This window comes from Clupea harengus, chromosome 3 (genome assembly GCF_900700415.2).
Source record: "Clupea harengus chromosome 3, Ch_v2.0.2, whole genome shotgun sequence".
NCBI lineage: Eukaryota > Metazoa > Chordata > Actinopteri > Clupeiformes > Clupeidae > Clupea > Clupea harengus.
This window is the reverse complement of record NC_045154.1, coordinates 18,780,731-18,790,730: the sequence shown is the minus strand read 5'-3', so window position 1 is coordinate 18,790,730 and position 10,000 is coordinate 18,780,731.

Genomic DNA, 10,000 nt, shown 5'->3' with positions numbered 1-10,000 from the left:
CACCCTGACTCCCACGCACACACACACTCACACACACACATACGCTCACACACACACACACACACTCACACACACATACGCTCACACACACACACACACACACACACACACACACACACACACACACACACACGCTTACACACACACACGCTTACACACACACACGAACACACACACACACACAACACACACACACACACACACACACACACACACACACACACACACACACACACACACACACACACACACACGCCAACCTCCTCTTCTATACAGATGATGTGTTTAGGGGCTGATGGGGTTCTTTCTTTTTCACCATCAACCCCACACAGCTGCTCGCTCTGGAATGGATCAGTCTCGGTTCTGGTCCAGTTCTCCCCCAGATTAGGGCCGGATCTGGCTCGGTTCTGGATCAGGGCTTGATCTGTTCCTGTGTTCTAGCTACTGTGCAGAGCAGCTTCCTGAGCCCTGAGTGACAGAATGTATTTGGCCTCCATGTTGAGTTGAGTTCAGATGCACATCAGACCCACATCAGGCCCACATCAGGCCCACATCAGGCCCATATCAGAGTGCTCAGCTCCCCCTACACTGCTGATATTGTGTCTGCACTGGTGGAAGAGGGGAGACAGGTCATTGATTAGGTCATTGATCAGGTCATTGATCAGGTCTGGCGTGCTTCTGGGGTGTAGGAGTTACTAGATTTGATAAAAGCCTTCGCTCTTCGATCATGACGTCAATTCTGAGCACTACAAGATAACAAGATATTTTTTCTAGTGGCAGCATTAGAGTATTTCTAGATGTCGTTAGGATTACCCCAAGGTTGAGTCAAAAACTGAATTTAGCTGTAAAGCTTAATTGAAATGGCTTCATGACGGCTGTAATTACTTGAGAAATGAGCATTACTGTTGATTAATTAAAGCCATATGTGTGTGTGTGTGTGTGTCTGTTATATACTCGCATCACTGTTGATTAATTAAAGCCTATATATATATTTCAGGTGATGTTGTGCTTACATGTTCAGCCAGTGATAGTAACCTCAACAGCTTGCTCAACATGCTAACTCCATTAGCTCGCTCAACATGCTATCTCCATAAGCTTGCTGTATTCACTGTGTAAGGTCTTGTGTAATATTCTTGTTGGTTTTAAAAATGGAGCTTGTTCTTGTCTCAAGTTTGACCAATAAGCGTCAACCATTACTGCAAGCACCACCCAGCAGTGTCTCTGGAAAAGGTACTTATTTTGCCCCAAAAAAGGCCTTGAAAGAGGTCGTATGGTGTTTTCCATACTGCGGGTAACATACGGCCCTACTATCCAGGGCTGTTTTTCAAATACACCCTGACTGAATCAGATGATCTATCTGTCAGGGGAGACAGTGCTCCGTGTTGCCAAATGCACATGTTTAAAATGGCCTTCAGAAAACTGGTGTGGCGGGCAGATGATGTGGGGAAGAAAACATTTGGAAGGAAGGAAGGGGAAAGTCATCTAATAAAAATATGCCTGTGTTTGTTTATAGGAAGTGAACGTAGCCCAAACCATTCTGGAATGAGCTCATCTTTGATAAAGTGCTTGAATTGACAATACATTAGTGCAGTGGTTCCCAACCTTGGAATGGAAATGGGGTCGCCTGAAATAGTAAGTGATCAATACAAAAACTTATAAATAATTTGTTTTATTATAAAAATAAAAACACCACACACAATTCAAAACAACCCCTAATAAAAATCGAATTCAAATAAAATGCGGGCACTCGGCATATCTTGATTCACACGACCACACATATCAACATAAACATAAACATAACATCAAACATAAACCGTGCGCAAAGTAAGCTAGCTAGCAAGAAAATCAGAGCGAGAGAAATACAACACATAACACATAACCTGTCTTAAGAAAATGGAAAGATTTCTTCGAGTCGCCAACATCTTTAAGTGAAACTCAGAAACAGACACCAAAAAGACAGCGAAAATATGATGAAACCTTCCTTCAGTATGGATTTACTAGCATAACTGAAAACAACGAGGAGAAGCCTAAATGTCTGCTGTGTAGTAATGTCCTGTCTACCGAGAGCATGAAACCCAACAAGCTCAAAAGACATTTTGAGACAACACATAAAGAATATGTGGGGAAACCAAAATCTTTCTTGATAGAACGCAACAGGGGCTGCAGTGGCGGTGGAGGAATTCTGGTTTGGCGCAAGAGAAGAGTACCCAAAGATCTCACAGTGTGCTTTAAAACTGTTGGTTCCTTTTGGAAGCACGTATTTGTGTGAAGCCGGATTTAGTGCTCTTGTGTGCATGAAATCAAAGTACCGTTCGCAACTGGATGTAACGGCAGAGATGAGATTCACTCTGTCTACTATACCACGCAACTTTGAAAGGCTGCAGCGAGATGTGCAAGCTCAATCGTCCCATTAAATATGGTGAGCCCATATTTAGCTCATATTTGTAGCCTACTTAGCCTTGTCATTGTTTGTTCAGAATTAATTAATTTGCAGCCCATAAAATCCTCACTTAATGTGGTCTAAAATGAACGTTTACTTGCAACATAGTTTGTAATTCTATTAGGCCTACTTGATTGAAAACAAATATTTTTTTGCAAAAAATTGTCAGTGTTTTGAATATCTGGGGTCACTACAGCTTTGTGATGTCAAAGTGGGGTCACAAGCCAAAAAAGGTTGGGAACCACTGCATTAGTGTGAATGATATTGTGATGGAATGGTCATGAGTTGTCCACTTGGTCACCATGTAGTGTCAGACTACTCAGTTTCCAGATAAATCCGAGTTTGGCGGTGATGGTTCGTGATTGGCACATGCACTAGGCCTGTATCCAAACCGTTTTCACCGTCACCTATGGTATCCCAGCTCATATTCTCTTTTAAATGCCTGGACTACCTCATATATACATTTATCTGGGTGTGGATGTGTGTGAGCATGGGAGACCAAGTGAGTGTGTATGTGGCTATAAGAAATGTGACAGTGTCAAAATCTCCCCACCGCTCCACTGGTGTACCTCAGGGATCAGTATTTGGACTCCTCCTAATTTCTATTTCTAACCTCTTCCTTGGGCGAGATCATCCCTTCCCATTCCCTATCACTGTTATGCGGATCATCCCTTCCCATTCCCTATCACTGTTATGCGGATGAAACTTCATTCCCTATCACTGTTATGCGGATGAAACTCCATTCCCTATCACTGTTATGCGGATGAAACTCAACTATACTTATCCTTCCCCCAGATGACTCCATAACATCGAATTTCTCAAATTTCATCGAATTTCTTCAAATTTCTGCAAGCCTCGATTTCATCGAATTTCTTCGAATTTCTGCAAGCCTCAGTGATATTTAATTTTGGATGAGGGGCCGTCACCTTTAGCTATCTTATCTTATCTCACACAATATGCTACACAACTTATTGTTCAGGCCCTGGTTATTTTTAGACTAGACTAGACTATTGCAATGCAATTTTAACAGGCCTGTCTGCATGTGTAGTGAGACCGATCAGCCAAAGAGGACACATAGCTCCTCTGCTAGTTACCCTTCACTGGCTCCTGTAGCAGCTAGAATTGAATTTAAATCCCTCACTCTGGCCTATAGGACAGCAGCTGGATCAACACCAGCCTATTTAAATGCTCTGATTGAGCTCTATTACCTCTGCTGACCACTTCCCTCCTTTGGTGGTGAGCGTTTGTCATCTTTTCCTCCTTTCAGCAGGTAGAGATCCCAGTCAAGACTCTTTTCGTTCATGATATCTCACGGGGGAAGACCTACCATTCCAGTGACAGCCTTGATACATTTTAAAAGTATTTTAAAACTCAAAAACATTTTAAAACCCTTTTAATCAGCTTTTGTATAATTAGTTCTTTGAGACATACTTTATAAAGTATTATCATTATTGTTGTTGTTGTTGTTGCTGTAATAATTGGTGGTTTTAAAATGATACGTTATATTGTGAGACATTTTATTTTATTATTCGTATTACTTAACTTTGTCATTGTTGTGAGACTGTTGTTTTTATGTTGCTTTGGATAAGTGTCTGCTAAATACCTTAACTACAACACTAAATACCTTAACTACAGCACTAAATACCTTAACTACAACACTAAATACCTTAACTACAGCACTACACACCTTAACTACAGCACTAAATACCTTAACTACAACACTAAATACCTTAACTACAACACTAAATACCTTAACTACAACACTAAACACCTTAACTACAGCACTAAATACCTTAACTACAGCACTAAATACCTTAACTACAACACTAAATACCTTAACTACAGCACTAAATACCTTAACTACAACACTTGTGCCTGAGATGTCATGTCTCAGTTTCTCTGTGTGTGATGGCTGGGACTGCCGCACATGTACGTGTTGGCACAGATGGTGGGCACGCTGCCGCACATATGCATGTTGGCACAGATGGTGGGCACGCACCCAGACACCTGTGGAAGAGGCCCTGTATGGTGGCCTGCAAGGGATAAATAATGTAGATTCATAACTGTCCAACTGTGGCACAATGTGTGAACAGTACTTTTGTGTGTGTGTGTGTGTGTGTGTGTGTGTGTGTGTGTGTGTGTGTGTGTGTGTGTGTGTGTGTGTGTGTGTGTGTGTGTGTGTGTGTGTGTGTGTGTGTGTGTGTGTGTGTGTGTGTGTGTGTGTGTGTGTGTGTGTGTGCATACAGTTGTGGAAGCACATACACTACATTTGAAGTAATGTGTGTGCACAAAAGTATAGTTAATTGCATATAGACTTAGGGCACCTGCAAAAGGTGTACCACATTCCCACTCCGCCTGTTGTCCTGCATAGTTACCTGGTTGTCATATTAGGTATCATATCATCTGTATCTTTAGCTTTTTCGAAGACGAGTCTCGATGAGTCTCAAAATTCAGTAAGTTGTAAAATAAAAGTAGAATAAGTATATTGAGAAACTTTGTTTCAAACTTTCAGATATTGTAGTTGTAGGGGAGATGATATAATGCACCTCTGACCAGTAGCTCTGCAAATGACCTTTTAAATCCCCCCATGCTAGAGAGAATAGAGGCCACAGGTGCCGTAGCTGTCTGAGAACTGCATTAACAGGTCTGATAGTGATGACATTTAGGCCCCACTAATGGAGGGCAGAGTCCACTATCAGAAGACATGTTTGCATTTACATGAATTGATAATGTGAACAGCTAAGTTCACAGGCCGTTTGTTTTTCTCTCTCTGTTTCTCCATCTCTCTCTTTCTTTCTCTTTTTCATTCTCTCTCTTGCTCTCTCTCTCTCTCTCTGTGTGTTTCATTCTTTGGTGTTTTATTTCTTCTCTCTCTCTCTGTCTCTCTCTCTCCCTCTCTCTCTCTTTCATTCTCTGGTGTTTTATTTCTTTTCTTCTCTCTCTGTTTCATTCTCTGGTGTTTTATTTATTTTCTTCTCTATCTTTCTCTCTCTCTCTCTCTCTCTTTCATTCTCTGGTGTTTTATTTCTTCTCTTCTCTCTCTGAGTGGTGAGAGAGGAGCATTTCCACTCATAACAGGAAAGCATAATGATCCATGCAGAGTCTGATGTCACCACGTTCCTATCCCTTTCAGACATCTAACTGCATATTTCCAAGTGGGCGCGAGAAACACTCATCATCACAACTTCATCAGCACAGGGCTATCATCATCGTTATGGTGTTTTTATACACCAACACACAGAAACAATGATCGCCTCTTTAAAAGGGACAAACAAAACAAAACAAAACTCCATTCCGATAATGAATTGCCTGGAATTGCCCAACCACCACACACACAAATACACGTTCAGACAAAAACAGACACACACACATAGAGACACACTCTCACACACACACACACACACACACACACACACACACACACACACACACACACACACACACACACACACACACACACACTCGCTCACTCACATGTTTATTTTCTGTTCCCTTCCATTGGTACTAGTGTGAAACACACTCATCATTTCCTATGGAAAGTGTGAGTGGCCTTGGTTCGTTGCATGGCTACAGCAGAGACAGAGGTAGAGGTGTGTGTGTGTGTGTGTGTGTGTGTGTGTGTGTGTGTGTGTGTGTGTGTGTGTGTCTGTGTGTGTCTCAGTCTCCCCCTGCTATCACTGGGTCTGGGCCTGGCCTAGCGAGTAAGGCTGGACAGCAGGGTATATGTGCATGGCTTGAACACGCTCTAGTGTTCGGTGTCTAGTGCTGCCTGTGTGTGTGTTTGTGTGTGTGTGTGTATGTGTGTGAGTGTGTGTGATTGCGTCTGTGTGCAAGTGCTCTACTGGTCCACATGCTTTTAACGTTTGTGTTTACAGTGCTGTTGACTTGTGTGTTTCCACATGTAGAAAAAGAACACATATGTTGTATGTTGCTTAAAAAGACAGAAAATCCTGTAAGTGGGTAGAGATGTCCAGTGACATTACCATTCGGTTCTGTGTGTGTCCCTCCCCGCTTTTTTATGGAGAGCAGACATGAGTACCTCATATAAAAGACTGGATCCCATCTTCTAGGACACAGTGTGTGTGTGTGTGTGTGTGTGTGTGTGTGTGTGTGTGTGTGTCCTCACACACCTCCCCGCTCTAGGACACAGTGTGTATGATCTGCAACTCTCCACAAAGTACTTTAAACCAGCCAAGCTCTTCCTGGGACCTCACCATGACCTTTGAACTCATTTAGCTGTCCAGCTCTCTGCCTGAATGCTGTATGCTGGTTTTATTCAAGGGGGGGGGGGGGTAATAAAACGTTTAAAATGCTCTCAGCTTGAGAGGCCCAGTTGGCATTAGCCTTCCATTGACTTCCATTCATTTCTGATTTATTTGACATCAAATAAATCAACATCTGAAGCGCTCTGTCCCTTTCTATGGCCGTTGTTATTTTTCTAAAGAAACACAACTCTGTATGACCGGCTCTATAACCTCGTAACTCAGTTTATGGCCGTGTTTTAAAGTTTTTCTCCAACTATGCTAACAATGCAAATCTGCAACACACAAGAGAACCAGGAAATAAGTAACCATATTGTTTAGATGAGAAGCTCTTGGGGAAAACGGACTGTACCAAATGAACCCCTTAAAGTGCTGAGCGAATCAGAACACTCACCAAAAATTGGTTGCACTCAAAACACTAGATGTCAAATGACATCCAAAGTCAGCCAAAATACTTTTATAATAATATAATAATACTTTTCGGGGCGCAGCTTCTGGATGAATACTGTGTTTCTTCCGTTGCTTTGCATCACCAACCGAAGCCTTGTGCAGGGGACAAGAGGCCCGACAGGAAGTAACCCCCAGTGTGGCTACAGGGCTCCCCTACGGTTCCCTCAGGCTGGTTTACTAATAGCCCAGGCCATGAGTGTGTGTGTGTGTGTGTGTGTGTGTGTGTGTGTGATTGAGTCTGTGTGTGTGTGTGTGTGTGTGTGTGTGTGTGTGTGTGTGTGTGTGTGTGTGTGTGTGTGTGTGTGTGTGTGTGTGTGTGTGTGTGATTGAGTCTCTTTGCGTGTGTGTGTGTGTGTGTGTGTATGTTGGCATTGGGATACGGGGATTAGGGCCCTATGATATCCACAATGCGGAAAATGTGAATGGAATCGTGGAATTCAGTTACTAAAAAGTGGAAATGTGCCGAATTTGACATTTTTTAAATGATGATGGGAGAGAAATACATACGTCAAAGATGTTGTCAGAGTCGGCTAGCCAAAGTTAATGAAACAACAACTCGGTAAAAGTCATTATATCAGTGATTTTAAAATAAATACAGAGTATGCCACATTAACGGCAAACTGATGCGCCAAACAAACTGATGAGCCAAACAGAAAATACGGTTCCTCATTCTAGACTAATACGGTTAACACAGACCAACACAGCCATCTTAATATTCTTAGAGTAACCATAAGATATGGAGATTATTACACAGCATGCGTGGTTTACTGACCTAGTACAAGTTTTGTAACTGGAAAACGGAAGGGAATCTCAGTTTTTTTTATTCTATAAAATGAAATTGGAAATGACAGTAAATGAAACTGTATATGTAACCTTAGGGGTTATATTAGTATTGCTACCCTCCACTTCCTACGCTGTTACAACATAGGTCTATTACCTGGACTGATACAAACATGTGTAAAAGCACAGTTGCTTGTCCTGAGGTGATTTTGGGATTGGATGTATGATTTGGTGATGATCACATTGATAAAACTAAATCTAGAAAAAGTAAAACTTAAAAACATAGAATCTGGCAAAAAATAGAATGGAATTTGCCCAGAAAGTAAAGGGATTTCCTAGGGCCCTAGGGACGGTCAGGGATTTGAGCTGTGGGCATGGATGGGATAGAGATGCAGGATGGGATAGAGATGCAGAATGGGATAGAGATGCAGGATGGGATAGAGATTGCAGGGTGTAGAATGCGTGGGAAAGCTCGAGCGAGAGATTTCAGTCTGAATTATGCATCAGGGATATTTTGGGTCGCCCCTGTCAGGCCTGTGACATTACCACCTCAGCACCGCCAAATGGCCTTGTGTGTGTGCCAGGGTGTAAGAGATGTGTGTGTGCCAGGGTGTAAGAGCTGTGTGTGTGATGTGTTTGTTGGGGGGGGGGGGGGTTGGTGCGAGCACGTGTGTGAAAGCGTTTGTGTACGTGTGTGTGGGTGGGTGGGTGGGGGGGGGTTGCTATGTTTTGATCGGTTGCAGCCTCTGTATGCTGGTCCTGGTGAGTGTGTGTGTGTGTGTGTGTGTGTGTGTGTGTGTGTGTGTGTGTGTGTGTGCCTCTGTATGCTGGCCCTGGTGAGTGTGTGTGTGTGTGTGTGTGTGTGTGTGTGTGTTTGTGCCTCTGTATGCTGGTCCTGGTGAGTGTGTGTGTATGTGTGTGTGTGTGTGTGTGTGTGTGTGTGTGTGTGTGTTTGTGCCTCTGTATGCTGGTCCTGGTGAGTGTGTGTGTGTGTGTGTGTGTGTGTGTGTGTGTGTGTGTGTGTGTGTGTGTGTGTGTGTGTGTGTGTGTGTGTGTGTGTGTGTGTGTGTGTGTGTGTGTGTTTGTGCCTCTGTATGCTGGTCCTGGTGAGTGTGTGTGTATGTGTGTGTGTGTGTGTGTGTGTGTGTGTGTGTGTGTGTGTGTGTGTGTGCGCTTCTGTATGCTGGCCCTGGTGAGTGTGTGCCTCTGAATGCTGGGCCTGGTGTGGTGGAGTGTGGTTAAGTCAAGTGTTGCACTGCAGGTGCCGTGAACCCACTGGGTTTCTCACCCTTCAGTGAACTCAACAGCAAAACACACTCTGTTATATACACACTCCACTTCTCAGGCACCTCTCACACACACACACACACACACACACACGTGCAGACACAAAAAGACGTACACACATAGACACACATTTATACACAACATTTTTCACTTACAGATACACCCCCAAAACACCCCCCCACATGCACACACAAACAGACACACTCTCATACGCAAAAACTCTCATACACATATGCATGCACTTTTACACACACACACACATACATACATACACATACACACATCGGTACTACCACAGTCCTCATGTATAACATGTACTGAATCAGATCTGGAATCAACACTAGGGCCTTACTGAGACCATCCCTCTCCAGAGAAACTGTATGGATAACATCGCGTTGCCATAGAGACACAATGATGAACCATAACATGGCGTTGCCGTAGAGACACAATGCTGATGCATAAGATGGCCTTATCTAGGGTGTTGTCGTTGTTTTGAAAAAAAGGCAGCATAGCTGCTATCGCCGTGTGCAGCGGGCTCTGGAATGGACCTGTTCTGGATCTGGAATGGATCTGTTCTGGGGTTATCAGTTATCTGGATCAGAAAAGACGTATTCTACCTGGGAGGATTTCATGTCAAACATCAGAACAGTAGTAATTAATTTATTTACTCTGGGTGTCTGCTTGGAGCCGGTTAGTAGGGTATTATGTCGTGGTTGTGTAACTGCATTGACCAGATGACGTTATGATGTAGTTGAGTGTGTGTGTGTGTGTGTATATGTGA